Genomic DNA, 27,290 nt, shown 5'->3' on the forward strand with positions numbered 1-27,290 from the left:
TGGTCGAACCCAGAAGATCGTATATATTAGCTGATTAGCTAAAGAAGGATGTATAGCTGGGCGATTTGTTATGTAGTCTATTGTGGGTGGTACAGCGCGAAACAGACGAAAGATAAAGTAGAAAACCACACAGAAGAGCTCTCGTCCATGTGGTCTTCTACTTTGTCATTGTACCACCCACATTGAATGAAATATAAGCTAAACAGAGCTTTCATAGAAGCCAATTAGCTACAGTTCTCAGCTAACTTTAGGCGCTTAGAATACAAAACTTGCCCGTTGAAGACACGGGAAAATTCCCCGCACATTCATTTCTCTCAAGAAGTTTTGTCGAGGGAACAGTTTTGGTCCAAGTGTCACTGACTAGCAATAAAAACGCAAAAAAAGATATAACAAACGAGCTCAAGCCAATTACAACAATGGCATCACTACAGGAAAAAAAAGCACATAGGACATTTAAGTATTAGAATTCCGTCATCTGGGGCAGTGGTAAATAGAATGGCCGAAGGGAGCATAGTTGTGTATTCACTTAAACCTAGTGTAATGCAAACGTTTTACGACAGCACGAGTAAGCTGCAACGTGCGGAACATCTTCCCATTCTGGGCAGCTGTGCCACTCTAAATTATTTTTAGCTTTACGCGCTTATACTTTAATTTGCGCCTATCATACGTGAAAAGGCAGGAGGATAAGATTCTTGAAATTTCGCTAACGCCACCGAAGAGAGAGAGAGAGACTCTTTAATGAAGAGCAGAGAATTTAGCCGGCGTTTAAAAATCGCTGGCATGCTACTCTGCGTAGGGAGGGGAATTTGGGAGATAAAGACAGACGGAGAGCAGAGTGGAAGAGGTAAAAAAAAACGAAGATAAAATGCGGCCATGAAATGGGTACTAAGGATGCAATGGCGAGTATTGATGTAACCTATGGAGTGATGGAGTGCATAGTCCGTCAAATGGGCTGACGAAGTTCACTGCATGAAGAATGCATGAAGGTGATGTGCAAGTGAATTTAAAGCTTATCGAGATGTCCAATGTCTTTTAAATATGTGAATAGAAAAGTCATTGCAAGTCTCTGTTGCCTAAGGCAGGCTAAGGGACCTAAAACTTTGTCCATTGTAAGGGGCACTGAGCAGAGCTTCTGCATGCAATGTTCATAGTACGCACGCTCGTTAGCATATGCAGGGCACTCAAGCAAGATATGCTCCACAGTTTCTATCGCGGCACAGTTGTCAAAGTGCGGACTGTCCATTTGTCTAAAACGGTATCGTAAGCCGTTTGTATATGCAGCATTAAGACGAAGTCGATGATAAAGTGTTTCCAGATGTCGAGAAATTCTGGGAAAGAGTCTTGATCTAAGATGTGGGTCGATTGAGTGAAGAAATTGGTACTGATATGTCGGCAAACTCCAAAGCCGATACATTTCTTCGGAAGCAAAACTTTTGGCCACCTGGGACGCATCAGATTTCGTAGAAAAAGTTCTAATGTATCTCCGATTTTGATGGCCCTTACGGGCCGCTTCATCTGCTCTTTCATTAGCCTGAATGCCACAGTGAGCAGGTACTCACTGAAATGTTATGCAGTGGCCTACGGCAATAGCTAAATGATGTAGATATCCGATGTCCAGGGAAACTGGCTGGTGATTCGTTTTCTTCAGCAGGTTGGCCACGATCTGGAGAGATGCTTTCGAATCGGTGAAGATAACCCAACAGTCGGCGGTTCGGCGCAGGATGTAAGAAACAGCTTCCTTAATGCCGTGAAGCTCAGCTGTCGTAGAGGATGTCCTCCGCTGCAGCCGGTAAGAAAGGGCATGGCCTGTTGAGGGCACATAAAGGCCACATGAAGAGGTTTCTTTAGTAGTTGAACCATCGGTGAAGATATGGGTGTGCTGCCTATATTCCTCCGTTAAGTAGGCGAGAGTAGTTTGCAGAAGCGCTGCCTGTGGCATGCGGCTCTTTGCATTCACACCTGGAACAAACTTCTTCACCTTTAGAGGAGAGAGTGTCCATGAAGGAAAGGCCAGAGGTAGTAGTTTCTTTGGCTGATTTATAGTAGGGATGTGCAGGAGCTGCACTGCCTGGTCAAAGCTAGAGTTGCTGTGAGTTAGGTGGACGCGGTGCAGAAAGTGCTTCTTCCCTTGAAGAACATGGCGAAGATGGGTACGCATAGTTTCCTGGGCGGCAATCACCTCTAGTGGGAGACATCCTGCCTCCGCTACTGTTCCTGATGCAGAGGAACCCTTTGGGAGGCCAAGGCATATTCGCAGGCAGTTGTTCCGTGCAGCAACGAGAGACTTATTGCTTGATGTAGATAATCCTTGAAACACTGGTAGACAGTAGCGCAAGGTTCCTTCAACGTAGGCTTTTTCAAGCAGAAGCATTGGTCGGCAGTTGCTACCCCACCTTGTTACCGCCATGAACCTAAACACTTGCGATGCTGCAGTGATCCTCTCGCGGAGTTTTTTGATCTGAGGTGTCCATGACAGATTATAGTCGATTACAACACCCAGGAATCGCTGAGATCGTACATATGGTAGCGATCGTCCGCCTAGGAGCAGCGGATATCGGGTCATCGTTTTTTTTGTAAACGCCATTGCAACACTCTTTTCTGGCGAGAGACGAAGACCACTGGAAGCCAGGTACATCGAAATGTGCAATAGCGCTCTCTGTAGACGTTGCTGGGTGATATAGCGCGAGCGTGATGCGGTAAAGATGCAGATATCATCAGCAGAAATTGTTATACGGACCCCTCGCGGAAGGTTTCTCCTTACGTGTATAAGGGCAATATTGAACAGGATAGGGCTGAGCACCGCTCCCTTTGGTACGCCCCTCTCTACTGCGTGAAAGCGTGTTGGACCGTTTGGAGTGGTCATAAAAATTTGCCGTTCTTTCAAATAATGCCCAATCCATTTGTATAGCTTTCCTCCAAGGCCAAGACTGGCAAAGGCGGCGAGAACTGCATGGTGAAAGACAGAGTCAAAGGCGGCCTTGATGTGTAGGGAAACGGCTGTCGGGATGTACCCAACATGAAGGTACTGCTCAATTGATGAGACGAGGGAGATGATATTGTCAGTCGCAGACCTGTTTTGACGGAACCCGTTCATTTCTTGGGGGAACTCATTTCGGCTTTCTAGGAACCAAGTTATGCGTTTGCAGATCATGCGCTCCATGAGCTTACCTACGCAGCTCAGTAGGGCAATGGGCCGGAATGATGCGTAGCTTGTTGGCTGCTTACAGGGTTTCAAAACAGGCACAATTTTTGCCAGCTTCCATTCCGTGGGGACCTCACCAGTCATCCAGGAAGAATTGTAACACTCCAGGAGTCGAAGACGGGAGGTGTGGGGTAGCTTTGCAATGGCTTTATACGTCACCTCATCATGACCCTGATACGTGTGTCTATTTGTCTCCGCGATAGCCGTGGATAGTTCTTCCATTGTGAAAGGCAGGTCTAACGCTGGCACTGCCGCCTTTGGGATACCTGATTGACCATTTGCGGAGAGTGTCGAATGCCCTGACCCTGCCGACAGTAGCCTGCAGTATTCTTCTGAGACTTCTTTTGTAGATTTTTGTTCGTGAAGGGAGAGTGCAGCGAAGGGGTGGAGTTGTTGAGGTGGCGTGCGCATACCTCTAATTATCCGCCAAATATTGGTTACTGGTTGGCGCACATCCAGCGTAGAACAAAAGTCACGCCACTTTTGCCGACTGAGTTTATCCATATAGCGTCGAATGTGACGTTGTGCCCGTCGGCATGCACGTAGGACATCGATGCTTTTTGTGCGCAGAGCTTTCCTTTCAGCTCGCCTGCGTATAGCGCAGAGCCTTTGAAACGTGTCATCATTTGAAGGTAGGCTATCATTTTTAGTTGTAATTTGTGTACTCGCTCTCAGGCAATACGCCATTGTTGATTCTAATTCCTCATTGCGTGTTGCCGCAGTAATTCCTCTGCTTACAGCGCCCTTGTATGCGTCCCAGTCTGTAGATTTTATAAGGAATTTTTTGGGTTCCTCTGCGCATGGAAAGCCGATATGAGGATTGGGTAATGGTCGCTTCCGCGTGTCTCCAAATCAGTGCACCAGCCAAAGTTGTGGGCGAATGAACTTGTGACTAATGTCACGTCGATGCTGCTGGTAGTCTTCGGGCCTCGGAGGTAGGTGATGCTGCCGTCATTTAATGGCTGAACTGAATGCTTGGAGAGAAGTTTTGCAAGCTTGGCACCTCGGGCACATGTATGTGAGCTGCCCCAAATTTCATTATGAGCATTGAAGCCTCCGCAAATAATATGCGGTGAGGGCGTCCTTGCTATCAAGTTATCAAGTCTCATAGCATCAAAGGGCGTGCCTGGCTCAAGATATACTCCAATCAGAGTGTACTGTTGTCCTGCAATAACTGTGACAGCGCACACATATTCATTGTCGCTGTGAGGCGGGACATCAACCGATGAGGCCGGGATATCCTTGCGAAAGCCTATCAGCAATCTGCTGACGTTATCTGGTCGTTGTGAATGATGGAAATAGTATCCGTGGAGTCGGAAAGTTTCCTCGACGCGTGATTCACAGATGACTATGAAGGGGAAGCGGTACGCTCGCACGAGCTGTCGGAAATCTGAGAGTTTAGAGCGTAGCCCGCGAGCGTTCCACTGGAAAAGGGTGCATGTACGAAAGATGTTGTGGATTGTCAGCTGCGGCGAAGTTCTCACTGTTGAAGCCATGATTACTGAAGTGTGGTATTACGCCCCTGCGGAGCGTAGGAGACCGACACCAACGGCTCCATTGCAAGGACAGCTTCTACTTCTGGGAGCCCTCCTGACGAGGGGTTTGCACGGATAAGAGCCTTGATGGCTGCAAACAGCATCGGAATGAGTAGGCTTGTGATATCTTGCTCAGAGTTTCCGGTTTGCTGCCTGTCGCTGATCTTCCTGTCATGTTGTGGCGCCTTAGGCTCAGAGCGAGCGACGCTGTTTGTCGGGTCTTGTGCAGTGCGCTGCAGCAGCTTTGATGAAGGAGAAGAACCAACGGACTTCCCACGCTTCTTTTTTACTGCATCTGCGTAGGTCTTGTCAGGTGCTTTCCCACGCTGTGTTGACTGATTCTCGGAAAGAGCTGCCGTAGTCGTGAAAACCACGTCGGGGTTAGGTGGTGGTTCATGGCGCTTAGGGGGTTTCCCTTGTGTTTGCTCTGCCGTGCGAGCAAATGTGGCTGCTTTTTTTTATAACACCCACCATAGGAAGCAGGGTGAGGGCCACCGCAGTTAGCGAATTTAGGTTGTGGTCTCGAAGTGCATTCTTTGTGCGAGTGGGGGCCAGCACACACTTTGCAGCGCACGGGGCCGTTACAATGTCTTGACATGTGGCCATGCCTCTGACATTTATAGCACTGAGTTGCTGCTCCGACGTATTCAGTTACAGGGTAACTACAGAACCCAAGCGTTACTCTTTTTGATAGCGGCGCATCTTTTGCGAATTCCAATATAACTGCGCGACGGCGTACCTCTTTGATCTTTCCACCATCCTCAGGAGTGTAGGCGGTTAGCCTCCTTGCTGAAAGGACACCTTGGTCACGTAGATATTTCTTCAGATCTTCGTCTGCGTAGGTGACAGGTACATCTTGTATTTTGCCATAGCTTGCCATGTAAGAGTATGGGACTCGAGCCTCTACGGCCACTCCAGCCAGCTTAGTTACCGAGAGCAGACGGTTGGCGGCGGGCAGCGTCAATACTGTAACCATCAGGCTCCCATCCTTGTGAATGCGATGGCTGAGGACTTTTTCTTGTGCCGATGCTACAACCGCCGAAGCCACAGCGTTGGGGTTGGCTTTCCATAGGCTTCCTCCTTCCTCGGTGGGCCTGAAGACGACAGGAACACCGGTAGCTCTCTTTTTCTTGTACGAGACAACTGTGAACGATGCTTGGTCCATGTCCTCTGGATGGTCGGTCAGAGGCTCGTTGCTGGCTTGGTCGTCACGCAGCCTCTTGTTTGCCGGGCCCTGGTCTGTAGCCGCAACTACAGGGGCCGCTGGACCCGCCGCTGCCGCTGCTGCCATCAGTGCAGCATGGAGTTCAGCTGGTGGTGATGTTCCGTGTCGGCGTTGATACGGCGCACAGCGCCGAGGAGGTCGCTTGACGTGCTTTTGCCGGCGGCCAGGGACCCCCAGGTCGTCGCACGTCGAGAACACACGCCACAAAAAAGTGAAAAACCTCTGAAGTGAGAAAATAAAGCCGAAAATTACAGACCGGTGTCAGACAGCCGGCCCACTAATCATCGTCTTCTTCGTACAATAGAAAAGTACGTGTCGCAGTAATCATGATATTGAGTTAGGTAGAACGACCCAGATCTGGAAAGAGGAGGAAACGAGAACATTGCATGGTGCACTTGCAAGCAAAGGTTTTTTTAAAAAATTCTCAATTGGATTATGTCATTGCGCATCTGCATCTATACGACGTCAACACTGATACCGAGAGTTAACTGCGATTTCTCTTTTAAAAGGGCACTGCTATTTGCGTCCTAACTTTAAACAGCGCAAGCTCTTCGTCTACAAGACGAAGGACCTTTTCTACGGTTGTATTTTAAAGAAAAAGTCCCAACTTGCTACCACACACACCTTGAAAATAAGTGCAAGGCCGGTCTAACTTCAGTTTCGAACCAAAAATAGATAACACACAACTTAGTGGACGGATACTTCATTTTGATTCCACTATTATCCAATTTCACGGCTTAAGTAAAGGCCAAACAAAAGGAACTTTTTTAAAAATTTCATTGCTACCACGTATAGCAGCAACAGACGCTCGTTCCGAGGTAAGTGCTCTTTAACCTCTTTTCCAAGTAAACCGCAGCATCCACCTTCAAAACTTCGGTCGCACAGGTTTTGATAAACTACCACGTAAGCATGTTTCGGCTTGAAAGAGCGCAATTTTCTCGTCGCAGCTCCATCACAGGCTCTCCACATATTCATTCTTCAAGGGCTTCGGGGATGTGCCAGTGAAGTTCTCCCATTAAGAGCGCAGCGTCCACGACACGGCCGTAACGCCCATTCAGCTGACGTAAACCGGGCTACCTCAGAGCAGGCCTGCATGATAGTCGAGGTATTCGAAAGGCCACAGGAGAACTTTAAATGGAGCGAAGTAAAGGGCTTAAGCTACAGAGTTAAACTTCCGTTAAGCTTATTGCTGACTGGCGCATTCCCCTTAATCACGCCATTTCGGTGGCCGAAAATAGGCAAGCGTCGTTCTTTGCGAATTTTTTTCAGTTTTTTTCAGTTTAGAGAACCTCAAGACCTGGGAGGACTGGGAGACCCTGCTGCGCTCGGAGGACCCGGCCGCGCTCACCGTCGCCGCCATAACACTGGCGGTTCTATGGACCTTAGAAACATAAACACTTGAGTGTGGTGCGGCAGTGCGGGGACCCAGATGTGTGCCACGAAATCCTTACAATTCATTTTCTCTTTCTCTCTCTGGGACATACTATAGCGGACAATCAAAAAGGACATTGAGATATCGCCTTACAATATAAAGTTCTTGCCTGACCTGAAAGACTCTGCGATTCCATGCGATCTGTTATGCTGGTCGGACTTTCTAGCCTATAGAAGATCCGCATGATGGATCGGCACGCAGAACCACCACGTTCTTCTAAGTCTACGCTCAGTGAACAGTGCTCCTTGTTGCAGGGGCTTATGCTGCGCAGGACCGGCCACCTGAATGGTTGCCGATTCATGACGCATGTGGATGTCTCCCACATTTCTGATGTGGCGCATCTGGTAGCTTAGCGGGTTTGTTTTCCAAGCAAAAAAGAAAAAAAGCCTTCGTAGCGTCTTCGGCGCGTGCTCCCATAACAATCTGAAAGACCTTGGTTCCAGTCCCCGTATTTGCACAAGATGTTTCAAGCGATGGCGTCACTACGCCAGCCACTTCGCCTCGCCGAGCGTGGTCGCAGCTCGAATGTATGCCCGTGCTGCAGCTGTGTGCCGGAGACGCCGCAAGAGCCGTCGCCTAGCAACCGCCGCAGTGGACACCCGAACCGCACGAGCTGGAGTGTAAGAAGAAAGAGAGGCCGTAATCAAGGAAATCAAAAATGTATTTGAGGAAAGGAAATTAAGCAGTAACTGTCTCACATATATCGGTGGACAACCGTCAACCGTTTATAGAGGGAGGAAGTGGGAGTGAAAGAAGAGACAGATAGGGGCCTTAATGAAGAAAATGAATTTAAAGGAAGGAAATTACGCAGTAGCTGTCTCACATATCTCGGTGGACACGCGCAATCCGTTTGATGACGTCAGAGATTATCCCAGTAAATCATCAGTAGCATTACATCGCTTAACCACAGCGAAGCCTACGCGTAATCATGGCCTGTAGCTCGCTAATAATGACACAGTATTTCTCTGTCATCTTGGTGGGCAATCCGTCCCCAGCCGTGTGCTGTACACTACCCCATACAACTATCCAAACATGACATAAATGCTTTGGATGCTTTGATTCGCAAGGCATTCAAGGTAGCACTTCATCTTCCCCTCAACACACCCACAGACAGATTACTACGCCTGGGCCTCCACAATACGATCGGGGTTCTGGTGGAGGCCCACCGAGAGGCCCAATACATCAGGCTCACACAAACCTCCACAGGTCGGTATATCCTGGACTCCCTCGGAATCAGAATACCGGCCAACGACCCAACCCTCCTCGCCATCCCACGACCCCTTCACCAGGAGCTCCTCAGCAGGCCGCTCCCGAGGAATATGCACCCGTCCCACCATGAGCAGCGCCGCAGAGCCCGTGCGAAGGCACTCCATCGAGCGTACGGCCCCGAGCCGGACGCCGTATGGGTGGACGCTGCCTGCAAGGGTGATGACGCGACAGCAGCTGTGGTGGACTCCTCTTTACCCGCCCTCCTCACACTACCTCTCCCTCCAGACACCTCCCCAGAAGCTGCAGAGGAAGCCGCCATTGCACTTGCTATCACCCGCATGGAAGCCCGGTACATTTTAAGTGATTCTAAAACTGCGATTCTAAATTTTGCTCGAGGCCGAGTCCATGTCCCTGCTTTTGGCATACTGCAGTCGCTTGATGCACCCCCGCTCCGCCAAGTGGAGCTGATATGGGTGCCCGCGCACTCCGGGAATCCCGGAAACGAGGCCGCAAACCTTTTAACCCGAGGTTCTTTAAACCGGGGTCAGGTGCCCTCGAATCGGGGATTCACGAAGGAGCGCATGCACTCATTCAGCGAGCTGCCGCAGGCCTATAGAGCCTCACGCCAGCTCTACCCCCCGCCCCACCCCTCCCTAGATAACAAACAAGCAACGCTCTCGCAGAGACTACAGACACACTCTCTTCCCTCACCCCTTACCCTAGCCCACTATCATATCTCCTTCCCCACTCCGGCATGCGCCCTATGCCCAGAACCCTTCGCCTCTTCCCTCCACATCCTTTCCCTCTGCACGGCGGACCCTCCCCCTCGGGACCTAGAGAACCTCAAGACCTGGGAGGACTGGGAGACCCTGCTGCGCTCTGAGGACCCGGCCGTGCAGACCACCGCAACCGGCCGGGCTGCCAGTGTCTCTCTCCGTATAATTTTCCATACGCTCGTCCATGTTCCGGCTGTCGTGCGGCTCTACAGCTACCCGTAAGTGGATAGCTCGGGCTAATTCGTGGGCTGCGTCTTGCCAGGAACGGACGCGTGTGCGGGAGTCCAAATTAGGCTAATTTGTTTGTTTAGACGTCTATTGGCCAGAATTCTTGCCGCTTCCGGCGAGATCCTACCCTTTCCAAAATTATAGATGTCCGTTTTGCTATCGCTAATTATAAAATTGGCTTCCGTTCCAACGCAAGCGAGCGCTATCGCAACTTCTTCAGCTGTTTGCGTGATACGGCTTCTAATGGTGGCTGCTGATACGGGCCACCGCGGCCGTCTACCACTGAGGCGACCGCCGCACCCGACTTGCCACTTGCCGCGTCCACTTACGCAACTCATTTGCTGTCCATCAGATCGAAGCGTCTGATTAGTAGGAAGGCAATCGCATGGCGGCGCCTCCAAGCTCACTCTGTGGGCCACGCAGGGCAGCACAGGAGACATTGAGACCAGCCTGCAAACAGCGGCGACGATAGTAGACCGCTACGCCCGCCGCTGCGGTCTTCAATGTTCCCCTCAAAAATCGGAATTTGTGCACCTCCGCCCCTCACAGAAGTGCACAACTAAAATATCTCTCTCTCTTAAGAGTGGTCCCATACGCGAAAGTGATGAGATACGGGTACTCGGACTCTACATCCACAAACACAGGCGGCCAGAGACTACATTGGCCAAACTTCGTAAGGTGGGGGACCAGGTGGGCCGCATGGTCCGCCGGGTTTCCAACAAACGCGGAGGGTTACGAAGTAAGGATGCCTTGCGGCTGGCAAACGCCTTCGTAACTAGTCGAATTCTCTATTCGGCTCCTTATCTCCACCTACGGAAACAAGAGGAGGACGCCCTTGAGGTCATCCTTTGCAAAATTGTTAAACGTGCCCTTCACCTCCCCATCACTACTTCAAACAGCCGGCTTATGGCTCTTGGGGTGGTGAATACTTTCGGGAGCTCCGGGAGGCGCACTTTACAAACCAGTACACGCGCTTGTCGCTAACGGAGTCGGATCGCCACCTTCTTGTTTGACTCCATATCCAACACACCCCTCCAATGGAAGACAGGTTCCGCATCCTGGAACTGTGGAGACGTGCCCTCCACGTGCGGCTTCTTCCAGCAAACATGTCACATGAAGACCATAGTGGTCGGCGCCTGGCAAGAGCGGAAGCGCTAGTCCGATATTATGGCAACAAAACAGGTGTAAACTACGTGGACGCCTCCGGCCCTCACCACGGGGGATGGTACACGGCCGCGGTAGTTCACAACAGCAACGTAGTTAACGGCCTAACTTTGAGAGCCCCCAGTGCAACACAAGCAGAAGAGGTCGCGATTGCTCTCGCGGCCTCACATTCCAATTAAAAATACATAATCACCGACTCGCGAGGGGCCTGTCGGAACGTCGAACAAGGCTGCACTCCCTTCCTAGCCTATCGAATATACCAAAATTGCATACGGGATACGCACCCCGCACACCGTTACCTCATATGGGCCCCTGCTCATCAGGGGTTGGCAGGAAACGAGGCAGCAGACGCAGCCGCCCGCGCGCTCTCTCACTGGGCTGTTTTCTCCTCCCCATCCGATCAGGAACCCGATTTTAATCCGGTCTATACATTCAAAGATATTACAACATATTATCAAAATTGTCATCGCCATTACCCTAGCCCATGTAAAGGTCTGAAGAAGGCGGATGAGCGGCTCCTTCTCCGCCTTCACACCAATACATTGCTGTGCCCGGCAGCGCTAAAACATTTTGACCCCTCCTTTAGCGGCAGCTGCCCACACTGTAGTGCAGTGTCTTCTGACACCTATCACATGGTGTGGGCCTGCCCCTCCAACCCCGCTATTCCCCCCATACCCAACCCCACCCGGGAGGACTGGGAGGCGACCCTGCTCGGCTGCCACGACTTACAGGCCCAACAAGCCTTAGTCGGGTGCATCCGGGCGGCGCCAACCGCCACTGGGGTCCCATACTAGGGACCTCCACTTAGTGTTTGTAAGGATCGGTCTCTTACGGGCTGATCCAAACATACCTCCCGTTCATTCGTAATAAATGTTTTCACCACCACCACCTCCAAGCTTTCCAACTCCGCTATTCCCCCCATCCTTAACCCAACCCGGGAGGACTGGGAGGCGACCCTGCTCGGCTGCCACGACTTACAGGCCCAACAAGCCTTAGTCGGGAGCGCCCGGGTGGCGGCCACCGTAACTGGGGTCCCATACTAGGGACCTCCACCTAGTGTTTTGTAACGATCGGTCCCTTACGGGCTGATCCAACCATACCTCCTGTTCATTCTCAATAAATATTTTCACCACCACCACCGCCTCCAAGCTGGGAACTTCGTAAACCCAGTCTGGGACAATCATGTTCAGAGAGATGAGAAAGAAAATGATAAGTGCAAGCAATGTGGGGCGAAAGGGACCCTCGACCACATAATCTGGGCACGACCGCTCGATCTCCCAAGATCGAGCGGCCGTGGTCTGGGAGAGCGCTAGCTCCCCAAGGGCTGAAGCAAATATAAATTGTAGAGAAACCTGGGAAGCCCTGCTGCGGAGCGACGCCCCTGCACCACAGCAATCAGCCATCCGCCTGGCGGAAGAAGCCTCGAGGAGTCAAGACCTCTTCGCCTGCTTCTAATCGCGGAGGTCAAGGCCCCCGTCACCAAGGCCTGCGTGCCGGGGACGGGGAGTAGGGGGCCTCCTTATCTGAGGGAAAATAAAGTTATCATAATCATCATCCTCCTCATCATCATCTGGGTGGTCACCTGAACCTTACCATCGAGGAAAGAAGGAAGTGGGAGTGAAAATTAAAAAAAAAATGAAAACTGTATTTGAGGAAAGCAAATTCAGCAGTAACTATCTCGCATATCTCCGTGGACACTCGTCATCCGTTCGTAGGGGAAGGGAGGAAGTGGGAGAGAAACAAGAAACAGAAAGAGGGGCCGTAATGAAGAAAATGATTTTGAGGAAAGTAAATTACGCAGTAACAGTGAATCCACGTCCAGGGACGAATATGAAGAAGGAACGCTCAGGGAAACGCCCAGGGAAACAAAGCGGCGAAAGACTGAGTGGAATCCCACGCAGCGAGTTCCACTCGGCCAGCTGTCAGTAATTAGCAGTTAACTAGCATTAAGGTGAAAGCCTTTAATGCCTCATACTGTCGTTAGCAGACGCGTCGGCAGAAGTGTCGGCAAGAAACCACAAATTCAGAACCTCAGACCGATCTCGCTCACATCGTGCCTAGGAAAACTGTACGAACGAGTGGTGACGCTGAGATTACGACAGTACATGGAGGACAACGAACTGTATCCCCACAGCATGTTCGGTTTCAGAGCAAAACTATCGACCCAAGATGTACTACTTCAAAACAAAGAAGAAGTACCTGGGAACGTCCCCAAGAGCGGAGAAAACATAATACTGGCTTTGGACATCAAGGGGCTTTTGACAATGTCAGTCACGAGGCTATCCTTACGGGCATGAACAACCTGAACTGCGGAAGGAGAATCTACGGCTTCGTCAAAGCCTTCCTCTCAAACAGAACGGCAACGATTGGCCTGGGGGAGCTCAGATCAGACAAATTTCTTACTCCAAATAAAGGAACACCTCAAGGATCGGTCATCTCCCCTACGCTCTTCAACATAGCCATGATTGGCTTGGCAAAACAGTTAAAAGCAATCGACGGCATACACCATGCCATGTATGCCGACGACATCACCATCTGGGTCAACACAGGCTCGCTCGGAGAGAAAGAAGAGAAATTACAAAAGGCAGCCACCTGCGTAGAGAACTACGTCAGAGCAAGAGGGCTAGCATGCTCCACCGAGAAATCAGAGCTCCTAAGAGTTTGGAGAGGAAAACAAAATCGCACAGTCCCCACTAGCGACGACTTAAAGTTGAACGTCTACCTCGACGGGAAGTCGATACCGGAAAAAACACTCATCAGAATCTTGGGGATGTGGATACAGTCAAACCAACGCTGCACTCACACTCTCGCCCTACTCAAAGCATCCACTCTACAAGTGGCCCGCATGATCACGCGCATCTCACACAGACGTCATGGCATGCGAGAGGAGGACACAATCAAGTTGGTCAGAAGCCTGGTAGTCAGCCGAGTGACATACAGCCTCCCCTACTACAATCCCATCAAGAGTGAGGTACAACAGGCGGACGTGATTCTACGCAAAGCCTACAAAACCGCACTCCACCTTCCTCACAGCACTTCAACCGAAAAGCTCCTAGCCCTAGGACTACACAACACTTTCGATGAATTGAGAGAGGCACAACTAGTCTCCCAACTGCGCAGACTACAACAGACCCCATCTGGCAGGGAGCTCCTAAAGAAACTGGGCCGCGCCGATCAAATTCAAGAAATACAGAGGACAGAAACAATTCCGGACGAATATCGCAACACACTAAAAGTAACGCCAATACCCCGGAACATGGATCCCAACCTACACAAAGCACGCAGAGAGGCAAGGGCTGAATACCTACAAAAGACATTAGCACCCCAAGAAACGACGCTATACGTGGACGCAGCCACATACACCAGAACAGCGGGGCAGCACAACAGCAATGCGGTAACAACGGTGATTGACTCAACCCTACGCGAGATCACCAGCGCATCACTACAAGACTGTACGATAGTCGAGGCTGAGGAAGCGGCCGTTGCTCTAGCGGCAGCGGAGGGCTATCGGTCTAAACGGTCTCTAAAAATCCTTACAGACTCACGAACAGCATGCCGCAACTACCTACGCGGCAGAATAGGGCACAGAGCGCTCCGCATACTCCGCTCTGGGGGCCACATAACACAACGACAAACAAACGAAGAACCAATCAGGCATACGATAGTATGGACGCCGGGACATACGGGAGTAACAGGGAACCAAGAGGCGGACAGGATAGCTCGAGGGTACACTTATTACCGAGCATCCAACGTAGGCGACCTCGAGGGGAACGAACCTGTACCCCAAGATTATTCGGCGATACTAAATTATTACAAGGGCTGCAGAAAGCGGTATCCACCACCGGACAACTCCCTTAGCAGAGAGGACTCTGTCGCGTGGAGGCAGCTACAGACGGGCTCCTACCCGAACCTACACGTACTCAACAAAATATATCCAACACAATACAATGACAAATGCCCTTGGTGCCAAGAACCCCCCACGCTGTACCACATAACGTGGGCATGCCAGAGGGTAAGCGTGGTACCAGTGATAACAAACCCGAGTGCGGAGCAATGGGAGGGAGTGCTCTCCAGCGATCGCCGGGTCGACCAAGAAGGTCTGATTCGGCGAGCAAAACTGGCAGCAGCATCCAGCGGAGCCCTGGAATAAGGGCAACCGACCTTTGAGCAATATGGACGAAGCCATCTCAAAACCGCCGAACACAATCCGAATCTAGAGCTAATAAAGTTTTCACTCACTCACTCACTCACTCGACAGACGCGTCGGCAGCCGTGTCGACAGACGCGTCGTCAGGAGTGTCGACAGACGCGTCAGCAGATTCGTCCGCCTTTCGGCGTCACTGCTTAAAAGGCTCAAGGTTCCAGCATGAATAAAGGCGCATCTAGTGAATACATGGGCTTCATAAATAAAATAAGAGGAGTAAAGTCAGGAAAAGGAAAATGAAAATTCAAAATAAGAAAATAAACAAAAATAAAACAAAATAAAAAACAAGATGTGAAAATAAAAATGAAAAACAATAAAATTAAGAAAAGGAGCAAAATAATTAAAAAACGAAATATGAAAATAAAACAGTAAAAAAAAACAAACAGTGGCCAGGAAACGCTTTCGCCTTGCAGCACTTTAGAGAGCCAAAGTGCCCCCTGAATTATTTAGTCATTAATAAGTAAGTAGTCACGAATTAGTAATTTGTCATTACTTCGTCATCAATTATGTCTGACGTAATCCAGTGGTGACGTCAGCAGTGTCACATAGACAAAGTGGTGCGGAAAACGCTTTCGCCTCTACGCACTTTAGACAGTTTCGAACGCGCTGGATATACATTCATGTGAGGCCTGCGTCTCGGCGTGCCCGCGTACGCTTCGTGTTATGCCCAAATATCATCCCTCCTTCTCCATCCCTGCTTGCGCCCTATGCCCAGAACCCTTGGCTTCTTCCCTCCACATCCTTTCCCTCTGCCCGGCTGACCCTCCCCCGCGGGACCTAGAGAACCTCTAGACCTGGGAGGACTGGGAGACCCTGCTGCGCTAGGAGGACCTGGCCGTGCAGACCATCGCCACCGGCCGTGCTGCCAGTGTTATGGACCTTAGGAACATAAACACTTGAGTGCAGTGGGGTCGTGCGGGGACCCTGGGGCATGCCCCGAATGCCTGTTGAATTAAAGTTTTTCTCTCTCTCTCTCTCCCTCCCCAAATATTTCATGCTTACTCCCTAGATAACAAACACGCAACACTCTGGCGCAGACTACAGACACACACACTCCCTTCACCCCTTACCCTAGCCCATTATCATCCCTCCTTCCCCACTCCGGCATGCACTCTATGCCCAGAACCCTTCATTTCTTCCCTCCACATCATTTCCCTCTGCCCGGCGGACCCTCCCCCGCGGGACCTAGAGAACCTCAAGACCTGGGAGGACTGGGAGACCCTGCTGCGCTCGGAGGACCCGGCCGTGCAGACCATCGCCACCGGCCGTGCTGCCAGTGTTATGGACCTTCGGAACATAAACACTTGAGTCCTCTGCAAATAAAGTTTTCTCTCTCTCTCTCTACTCTCGGTTACGGGTGAGGCAGAGTTTATTTATTTGGAGATCACATTCATTCGTTCCAAAACGCCTAAGCACCGACTGCACTTAAGAACTGTGACACCAGCATACGAACTCCAATCAATTACATATATGTTTCTCTGGACATTGTTTTAGACCGCTGTTCACATTCAACCTTTCGTTCAAATTCATCCGCCCGCTCCAAAACGCCAAAGCATCGGCTGCACTCCTGAGGCTGAAAATAAATTGCTATTGACTGCATAAAGCCAACCTCCTAATTGGCACCATAACATATACGTCCTTCTTCCGAAACCAATAACCAATAGCAAGAACTCGCTTTCTCCTGGACAACACTCCATGGTTGCGATTAAATCGTCATGCTTCTTTTCCAATTATAACATGTCTTCCAACTAGTTGCGCAAAGCTTTTAGGGTAAATTTTAGATTTAAGCTTCCACTCTCGTGGCAAAAAAATTACGTGCGGTTCAAGTACTCTTGCACCTGGTTAGAGAGCGAAAGCTATGGCGTATCGGGCAGCTGTACACGGCTTGGCGTCTGTAACCCTGAGTGCGTTCCCGACACTGGATAGGCAGCGCACCCAACCTGCCACCCGGCCAGTTGGCAGTTAATGGTTGATGAACGCTTTTTCTGGAAGGAAGGAAGGAAGGAAGGAAGGAAGGAAGGAAGGAAGGAAGGAAGGAAAAACTTTATTTTACTCTAGTCCTTTTCCTGCGGTTTGGGAGCATCTTCAGAGACGTTTTCTCCTTGATTTTACCCCCAGGAGTCTTCTCTGTCGAAGTCGCCCGCCTCTAATCAGTGGTCGGTTGCCCTCAGTCCAGGGCTCCGCTGGCCACTGCCGCCCGTTGAGCTCGCTGTACCAGACCTTCTTGGTCTTCACAGCGGTCGCTGGACAGCAGAGTCTCCCACTGCTCCGCACTCGGGTTTTGTATTTTGGGGACCACGTCTATCTTTTGGCAGGCCCATGTGATGTGATAGAGAGTAGGTTTTCCGTCGCACCAGGGACATTTGTCCGCGTATATGGTAGGGTGCATTTTGTTTAGTATATGTAGGTTAGGGAAAGAGCCTGTTTGTAACTGTCTCCAAGTGACAGCTTCCTCTCTGCTGAGAGATTTGTGCGGTGGGGGATACCGCAATCTTCTGCCTCTGTAGTTTTGTAGTATGGCCGAGTAATCCCTGGGTGCTGGCGCGAGTTCCGCGGGCTCATCGGATGCTCGGAAAGTAATGTATCCTCGAGCTATCCTGTCGGCCTCTTGGTTCCCTGCCACCCCCGTGTGCCCCGGTACCCACACAATTTTGTGTGGGATCTTGTCGCTTTGTTCTTCCTGGTTTTTAATTCTGTCGCTCGCTGCGAGGAGTATACGGAGCGCGTGACGACCTATCCTGCCATTCATGTAATTTCGGCAGGCTGTTTGAGCTGTTTGAGGGCTATAGAACCGGGCGGTCGCTAACAATACTCACCGCTTTTTCTGGAACGTTAATGGTTGATGAACCCAATGAACGCTTCGGGCCATTGTTGCAGTGCCGCGCTGACGCATGCAGCCCACATTCTCTCAGCACCCCACGTGCCTCAAAGCGCGACTCAGGTGTCCACTGCCCCAGCGGGGAGGGGGGGGGGGGCAGTTATGCACCTTTGCTTTTCTTTATCTGTTCGAAACATAGCATGGCCTTTGATTATTAATGCCATTTGACGGTCAATCTTGCGGCTACGGCAAGACTGGCTTTATCTATCACAGTGAAGCTTTCGCTTCGAAAGAACAGGATGGATTTTGATAACTGCCTTTGTTAGGTTGCTCATACGGGTAGTTCTCTTTGGTTTCTGTCGGAAAAGTGAAATTCTTTATTGTTCAGGGAAAGAAGTTACAGAAGCATTGTAACATCGCCGGGCGCCTCATTCACGCCTTTTGTAAAAAGAGGAAAGCAGGAATGAAACAAGGAAGAAAGGGAGAAGTTTGTTGCTCTGGAACAATTTAGGCCACGTAGGGTTTTTTACCGAAGACTAGCATCGCAACTCAAACTTCCTGTTGAAAAAATAACTATGTCAGTGCACGTTAAAGATCGCCAGGTAATCAATACTATTCCGGAGCCCTCCACTACGGCACCTCTACCTCTCTTCCGCTTTCACTCCCACCTTCCTCGCTTCCCTCACGGCACGGTTGAAGTGGCCATCGAGAAGTGAGACAGTGCGAATTTTTTTTTGCAAATAAGAAATGGCGCAGTATCCGTCACACATATCTCAATAAATGCTTTTCACCACCACAACCATGTGTGACAGATACAGCGCCGTTTCCTTTCCTCAAAAACCAATTTAATTAATTTAATTTTTAATTTAAAGAAACAATCATTCAAAACGTTGTGAGGGACAGTGCTATTACATGCTAAGCACCGAATCGGAAAGGAGTGCGGAAACGGAGTGAGAAACGCTTAGTAGCTTTTAACAAACATTGGTCTTAGGAAAGGAAATGTCCTATTAACTGTCTAGCATATCTCGGTGGATAAACAAACCACGCCGTAAGGGAAGGAATAAAGGAGGGAGTGAAAGAAAAACAGAAGAAAGAGGTTCCGTAGTGGAGCTCTCCGGAATTATTTCGACCGCCTGGGGATCTTTAAAGAATCGAATACCTTTCGCTAATTCGGTTATCTTTGTGGAGATAGTGTAGTCTGTTCAGCCAGGTGCGGGTCTCGAAGTGAACAGGTGGGGTGTCTAAGAGAATTTTATTGGACCCCATGGTTACACGATAAGAGACCACAGTCCCTCAAAAAATACAAGAGTACAGTTCGCGACTAGTGTCGCTCGATTACGGAAAAGCGATCACTCAAGACACGACGGCGACTCCTGTCGCCCTGCAAACAAAAGTCATTCACTGCACGTAATAATGTCCACAGTGTCTATAATGTCCGGATGCCGCGGGGGAAGCACGCTCGCTAGCTAAATAAGAAACGCGCAACAACACCGCGCACTGCACACACTCAATAAGGTAGGAGCCGTACGGTCACGCGGCCCCTGTCGACGGCGATGAAGCGAGTGCTCCAACGCCGAGAGAGAGAGAGAAAACTTTATTTACAAAGGAATTCGGGGCACGCCCCAGGGTCCCCGCACGACCCCACTGCACTCAAGTGTTTATGTTCCTGAGGTCCATAACACTGGCAGCACGGCCGGTGGCGATGGTCTGCACGGCCGGGTCCTCCGAGTGCAGCAGGGTCTCCCAGTCCTCCCAGGTCTTGAGGTTCTCTAGGTCCCGCGGGGGAGGGTCCGCCGGGCAGAGGGAAAGGATGTGGAGGGAAGAAGCGAAGGGTTCTGGGCATAGGGCGCAAGCAGGAGTGGGGAAGGAGGGATGATAGTGGGCTAGGTTAAGGGGTGAGGGGAGAGTATGTGTTTGTAATCTGCGCCAGAGTGTTGCGTGTCTGTTATCGAGGGAGGGGTGGGGCGGGGGGTAGAGCTGGCGAGAGGCTCTGTATGCCTGGGTCAGCTCACTGAATGAGTGCATGCGATCCTTCGTGAATCCCCGATCCGAGGCCACCTGAGCCCGGTTTAAAGAACCTCGGGCTAAAAGGTTGGCGGCCTCGTTTCCGGGATTCCCGGAGTGCGCAGGCACCCATATCAGCTCCACTTGGCGGGGCGGGGGTGCATCGGGCGAGTCCAGTATGCCAAAAGCAGGGACATGAACTCGGCCTCGAGCGAAATTTAGAATCGCAGTTTTAGAGTCAGTTAAAATATACCGGGCTTCCGTGCGGGTTATAGCAAGTGCAATGGCGGCTTCCTCTGCAGCCTCTGGGGACGTATCTGGAGGCAGAGGTAGTGTGAGGAGGGTGGATGAAGAGGAGTCCACCGCAGCTGCTGTCGCTTCATCACCCGTGCAGGCAGCGTCCACCCATACGGCGTCCGGCTGGGGGCCGTACGCTCGATGGAGTGCCTTCGCACGGGCTCTGCGGCGGTGCTCATGGTGGGACGGGTGCATATTCCTCGGGAGCGGCCTGATGAGAAGCTCTCGGTGAAGGGATCGTGGGATGGCGAGAAGGGTTGGGTCGTTGGCCGGTATTTTGATTCCCAGGGAGTCCAGGATATACCGACCTGTGGAAGTTTTTGTGAGCCTGATGTATTGGGCCTGTCGGTGGGCCTCCACCAGTTCCCCGATCGTGTTGTGGAGGCCCAGGCCTAGTAATCTGTCTGTGGGTGTGTTGAGGGGAAGATGAAGTGCTACCTTGAATGCCTTGCGAATCAAAGCATCCAAAGCGTTTATGTCATGTTTGGATAGTTGTAAATACGGGGTAGTATACAGTACACGGCTGAGGACAAAGGCATGAATGAGGCGACATAGGTCGCGCTCCTTCATGCCTCTATGATGTCCCGAAACCCTGCGGATGAGGTGCGATATCGCGCCTGCAACCTGCTTGAGTTTCTTGAGGGTAGTGGTGTTTTTGCCATCGTTCTGGATGTGCAAGCCCAATACACGCAGGGTGCCAACCTCAGGTACCGGGTAACCATTCAATTAAATGGCAATGGGGGAGCGGGGACAGCGGTGGTTCTTAGGCCGGATGAGGAGCAGTTCGGACTTCTCTGGGGAGCAAGACAGTCCGATGGTCCGTGCGTAATTTTGGGTGAGGGTGGCTGCTTCCTGTAAGGTGTTCTCTTTGTCGCCGTCACTGCCGTGGGTGGTCCACAGGGTGATATCGTCGGCATGAAGAGTGTGCTTGAGGTGGGGAATAGTTGCCAATTTCCGGGCGAGGGGTATGAGTGTTATGTTAAAGAGAAAGGGGGAAAGGACGGACCCTTGAGGGGTGCCGATACTCTGAAGTGTGTAGGAGGTGGAATACAGAGGGCCGAAGTGTATCTCAGCCGTGCGGTCAGTCAGGAATGCTTGAATGTAGCCATACGTGCGCACACCCACATTCAGTGGGGATAGAGCAGTCATGATCGCCTGATGTTCAATGCGATCAAAAGCTTTGGAGAGATCCAAAGCTAAGACTGCCTTGGTGTGACCTGGAAGAAGCGGGTCAAAAAGGTCGTGTGTGAGTTGCAGCATGGCATCCTGTGCGGATAGATGAGGGCGGAATCCCACCATGCTATGCGGGTAGAGATTGTTGTCCGCCATGTGACTTGTGAGTCTCGCTAACACAACATGCTCGAGGAGCTTCCCGAGGCATGAGGTTAGCGAAATCGGGCGAAGGTTTTGAATGGTGAGTGGTTCGTTGGGTTTTGGTATAAATATTACCTTCGCGTGGCGCCAGGACTGCGGGAGGTTACCCTCCCTCCAGCACTGGTTGAAGTATTTCGTAATGTGGGTGATCGATTGGTCATCCAGATTACGGAGCATGGAGTTTGTGATTTGGTCTGCACCAGGTGCGGAGTTGGCGCGGAGAGTCAGGAGGGCCGCTCTGACTTCCGTCTCCGTGATGTCGGTGTCGAGTGTTGGATTTGCTTGTCCTGTGTAGTGCGGTAGAGGTATGGGGCCGCCTGGAGATGTGTACATGGTTTGAAGTGTGTCTAGAAGGGTGTCGGGATCGTCAATGTGTTCATGTGTGAGGCGTGTCACGTGGTGCTGTGCTGCTGATTTGGTGCGTGTGGGGTCAATGAGGTGTCGGAGGAGTTGCCATGCACGTTTGCTGGGCAGGTTTCCGGCGATGCCGTCACATATCTGTCCCCAGTTGGATCGACAGAGCTCCTCAGAGTGTTGTTGGATTTGTGTCTGCAGCGCGGCCAGCCGCTTTTTAAGCGTTCTGTTGTATTTGTTGCCTTTCCAGCGTTCCAGGATGCTGTGATAAGCCTCCCAGAGGTGGGCTAGGCGTGTGTCAAGGGTCGGTGTTTCGGTTGTAGTTTCAATGTGTCGCGTGTTGTGGTGAACGTCATGCTTGAGTGATTGCACCCATGCATCGATGTCTGCGATGGGAGTGTCTGGGAGGGCGGTGCCTGCAGCGCGAAAGGCATCCCAGTTAATGAGTTCGTGTGTCATATTTGCGTGACGGGGTGGTTTGTATGGGACAGTGATTTGTATCATGTAATGATCACTGCCCAGTGTATGTTGTGTTCTGTTCCAGGTAACGCCGCGGATACAGCGGCTCAGCGTCAGGTTCGGACTGGTGTCCATGCTGACACTGCTGCCGATCCGCGTAGGCGTCTGAAACGTGTTGTGCACAGTGAGTTGGAGGTTCTGCAGGAGCAGCCAGAGCCTGCGACCTCGATGTGTCGTGGTTGTGTATCCCCAGTCAGTATGCTGACTGTTGAAGTCCCCACCGATGAGTAGGGGATGTTTCCCTGCTAGATGGTGTAGCTTTCGCAGAAGTGATTCTAGCGGGGCCATCGGCAGGGACGGGGGGTGGTATATGTTTGCTATAAATATAGAAGGAAGTGAATGTGTGTGATGTATAATTTCCGTGATCACGCAGGGCGTCTCAGACGTAATGTGATGAGTTTTGTAGGTGAGGCTGCGGTGGATGAGTGTGGACGCCCTGGGTGTGTTAGTGGTATCCCAGTGTGTAGATGTGTAGCTCGGGAGGGTTGCTCGGTGTGCAGTCTCCTGGAGAAGAAGTATGTGGGGCGTGGGTGTGATGGTGGGAAGGAGAAGTTGCAGAGGTGCGCGCTTTGCCCGGAAGCCGCGGCAGTTCCAAGTTATAATGGGGAGATAATTAGTGTTCCCCCCCGCCATATTGGATGGTGGGGGGATTGAGGAGTGTATTAAGACGGGTGTCAATTGGTATGTGTGGCTTAGGGAAGGTGTTTTGTGCTTGTGGTGGTAGGATGGGGGGAGTAGAGGGGGTTTGAAGTTGGGTGAAGCGATGGGTAAGATTATGCTCCAAGAGCTCCAGCATCTTGGTAAGCATAGCGTCCATGCGCTGCTCAAGTTTTTCGGTGAGGGCGGCGGCAAGGTGATTGAATCTGGCCTCGAGGCGGGCGTCTAGCTCCTTTAGTTTATGGTCAAATTTTGCTTCGAGTGCTGCTAATTTAGCGTCTATTTCTGGGGGCACGGGAGGGGGTGTGGCGTCTGTGGTGCGCTGTTTCTTTGCAGGAGGGGTGCTCGAAGTGGCTGTGGATGATGAGCTCGAATTAATGACAGGGGGTGCGGGTTGAGGGGGCATGGAGGGGGCGGGGGTGCTTAGGAGAGAGGAAAGGCGGCTTACCTCGTCACGCAAGGCCTTGAGTTCCTGGTCTCTCGGGTCTGCCTGGGAGGACTGGGGTGGTGGGGGTTGACGGGTGGTTTTGCCGGAAACGCGGTCTGCCCAGGTGAGACGCGTGGCGTTCTTGCTGCCATTCTGCCGGCTTGTAGAAGGCGACCGGGAAGCCGTCGAGCTGCGTCTGCTGGCTGTGCCTGGTTGATCGCAGCGGGAAAGCCGCGATGTACCCGGAGGAGAGAGAGCGTTCTTCGGGGACGCTAGTTTGCGGCCCCGTCCCTTGCAGTTCCCGGTGCCGGTCATATGAGGGCCTCCACAGAGAATGCAGCTGGGGGTGCATGAGGGCACATCTTCCTTTGGGTGGGACTGCCCACAGCGGGGGCACTTATTGGATCTTGGGTGGACACACACGTCTGCCCGGTGACCAGGGACGCGGCAGTTAGTGCACGCGTCTATATGCCCTCGATAGGGTGTGCACCTCTGGAGGGCTCCTCCATAAAGGACGGCGCGTGGCACAGGTCCAGCTCGGAAAGGGATTAAGATGGAACGCGTGGAGCCCATTCGGCGGGCGTCTACGATGAGGGCGTCTGGGTTGCCGGTGATCAGGTCATGCAGGAGCTCTGTCGGGGTCTCATTCCAATAAGCACTGGAGATGACTCCGCGTACCGCTCCATCCGGCGGGGCTATGTAAGCTGCGACGGCGAAGTCCTTGCCTTGGTTTTTGATGCTGGTTACGCTAACCAGGGCAAGCGCGTCAGCTTTTATGGGCGTGCTTACGGTGCACGTATTGTTTACGGGGTACCCTGATTTGGGTACGCTTTGGTTCGTGTAGCTGGGACGCCGCTTGAAGGATGGCTTCCCGTAGTTGTCGGGGTGGAAGCAGGTCCAGCTGCAGCCCGCCTCGTGATCTGAACACGACCTTGTAGTCTGCAGCAGGAAGCGGCGGCTGCTGCCGCGAACGCTGCGCAGCTGTGCGCGTTGCTTGTAGGTGCGCTGACTTGTCAAGGCGCGCAGACTTGGGGGCACCGGTAGCAGAGGCTGCGGCCTCTGGCTTCGGGATGGTGAAAGGACGTCCTTGGAGCGGGCAGGCACACTAAGAATGTGCGTCCAGTCCCTTGGGTCGTAGTCGTGGGGGTTAAGAACCTCTCCCTGCACCTGCACCTCCATGATGGTGTTGGTGGCGGAAGCGTCCGACGCAGTAGGCCTAGCTCCCAGCGGAGCGAGGCCTAGCTCAGGCGAAGAGGTCACAAAGAAAGGGCCGTGGATGCCCGAAAAATGGCTTAAGCGGGCCAAAAATTGATGGCGTGCGGCACTCACATTCGTAGATCAGTGGATGGTAAAATTTGGACCGATGATGCTGGCGATTGGCGAATTCCGCTGTCTTTGTGCGGAGCCGATGTGGGGTGCGTCTGTACTACTCGGCCCCCTAGCGGCCAATCTCCAACGCCGAAGGAACTCTTCCTCGGGGTGGTGGTGGTGAAAACTTTTATTTTGTGAAAAAGAGTTTGGGAGCCACAGAGTGGCCCCGCTACATGGTCGGCGTCCCTAGTCCGGGACACCGCATGACGAAGCCCCGTCTCTCGCCCGTTTCACCAGAGCCCTTTGGGACTCAAGCGAGGAGCAGTTGAGGAGGGCAGTCTCCCATGCCACTCTGGAAGGGGTAGGGGAAGGGGGGAGGTGGGGATTTTGAGTACATGCCCACACCATGTGGAAGATATCACAGGTCTCCCCACAGTGTGGGCATCGCCCATCCGTGTTAGGATCGTAATGTTTTATTATTGCAGGACAGAGTAGAGTACCTGTCTGCAGGCGCCTTAAAGTTCGCTCCTCCGTCTTACTCAGCCCTTTAGCAGGGGCAGGGAAAAGGCGGTGGTTGTCGCTATAAGGTGTTAATATTTCCCTGAATCGCAGCAGCGGCTGGTTAGTCTCCGAGCCAGAAGAGCTGGGATGAGGAGCCCGGTGAGTAAGCGCTCGGGCAGCCGCGTCAGCGGCCTCATTACCTCGTAAGCCCTGGTGGCCAGGAGCCCAAATGATTCGTTTGGGTGTTGGATCAGTGGCAGTCCGTCGTAGAATACAAGCAGCTAAGGGGCAGATCTCCCCTGCCAAGTAATGTTCACATGCTTTTCGGGAGTCCGTGATGATTATTCTCGAATTGGCGTGGGCGGCAGCAAGCGCTATCGCTACTTCCTCGGCCCGCATTGAATTCGGGGCTCGAAAGGAGAGTCCATCAACGTGCATTTCCTGGTGAACGACAGCGGCCGAGTAAAATCCCGTGGGCGATGGCCCTGCTACGTCTACATAATATACACCGGGTCGGGAGCCGTGTTGTCTCTCAAGAGCCCTCGGGGAGCATCACTCGGTCCAGGCACGCCTGTTGGAAGAGGCGCGCCCGAACCCGCTGGAGCAGGGGGAACATGGCTCGCTGCGGTCGGTCCTGTAGAGACGCGACGCCACGCTGGCGCCACAACACAAAAGCGCCCACACAAAGGAGCAGGCGCACAAAAAGTCGCGCGGCCTAGTGCGCGCGTCGAGAGTTACAAAAAACATGCGGGACAAAAGTCTCCAAAAAGTGCGCGCCACGACGCACTCGAACATGGCGTGCTCGAGGGTCTCGGTCGCACCGCACTGGGGACACCGCGAAGAAGGAGCGATACCCTACGCGGCGATGCGGACCCCCGTCGGAAGGACACTCCAGCCTCGCAGCCAGCCGAAGTCGCGGACGTCTGGTGGTAACGTGTGTGACGTCAAGTCCCGCCACCGTACCCGCCTGCTCCGTTGTAGCTGGTCGGGTGTAGCCTCCTGAATTGCCAGGAGCTCGCAAACGCGGGAGGCCTGCGTCTCAGAGACGTCGACCTCGGGCAGGGTGGCGGTGAGGGACTCAGCCGCTGGCCTGAGCAAAGCGGGCTCTGACTACTGTCGAAACAGGTGGGGTTCGGCAGTAGTCTGAGCCCGCTGTGCTCAGGCCAGCATGATGTTTTGTGATTTCAGTGTGCCCCTCCCTGTGCCAAAAGATGTCTTCAACGGAGCAGTTTGTGTCCGTTTTGAGCACAGGCGATAAAAAAACAAAAACTAAAGGACAAGATTACACAGTCAATGTACATGGTTTCCATAACTTCAGCAATATTGAGACTAAAAAAAGACCCCGCGGTAAAAAGCCATTACCTATGTGTTAGTGGAAAACTAAGTGTGCCGTCTGAAAGTAATTTTTTCGGTGAGTGCTCTTCTAGCTCCACAGCGATAACGTGATCAAGAGAAGCCGTGGAAGAAATTGAAGAAAGAAAGAAAAAGAGACCAAGAATGAAAACACAAATCAAGAAATGAAGCAACAAATGGAGCCAAGCAGAAAAAAGGAAGGCAAAAGAAGAACAGACACAAGGGAACATAGAACGAAAAAAAAAAGGAAAATCAAAGGGGAGGACGTATCGCGTTCTATATACGTAACCACATGGTTACGTTATGCTTAGCTATTCTTGTCACCCCGAGAGAAAATGTAGGCCGTAGAAGGTCAGAATACTCTACGAAAGCTAACGTCTTCTTCATAATTTTTTTAATGTTGGTCAAAGAAAAGTAACATTGATTGATTGATTGATCGAACGAAAGAGGGAACGATCTATCAATCAATTCATTAATGAAGAGAGAGAGAGAAAAAATTACCGAAGACTCTTTGGAAATTCTAAAGTGTGCTTGGTGAAAGCCTTGTGGTCAACCCACTGCTGCTTCCCCGAACCGCTTGGCGCAGAATCACTGTGGCGCTTCGGAGCCATGCGTCTCACTCCCTCGACTGCAACGAGACGTCTGGCGAAGGAGCGGCTGTGCAGCTTCCGCTGCCGACGCGCGCGCGCTTGTTCTACCG

This window comes from Amblyomma mixtum, chromosome 1, assembly GCF_055824585.1.
Source record: "Amblyomma mixtum isolate Tamu chromosome 1, ASM5582458v1, whole genome shotgun sequence".
NCBI lineage: Eukaryota > Metazoa > Arthropoda > Arachnida > Ixodida > Ixodidae > Amblyomma > Amblyomma mixtum.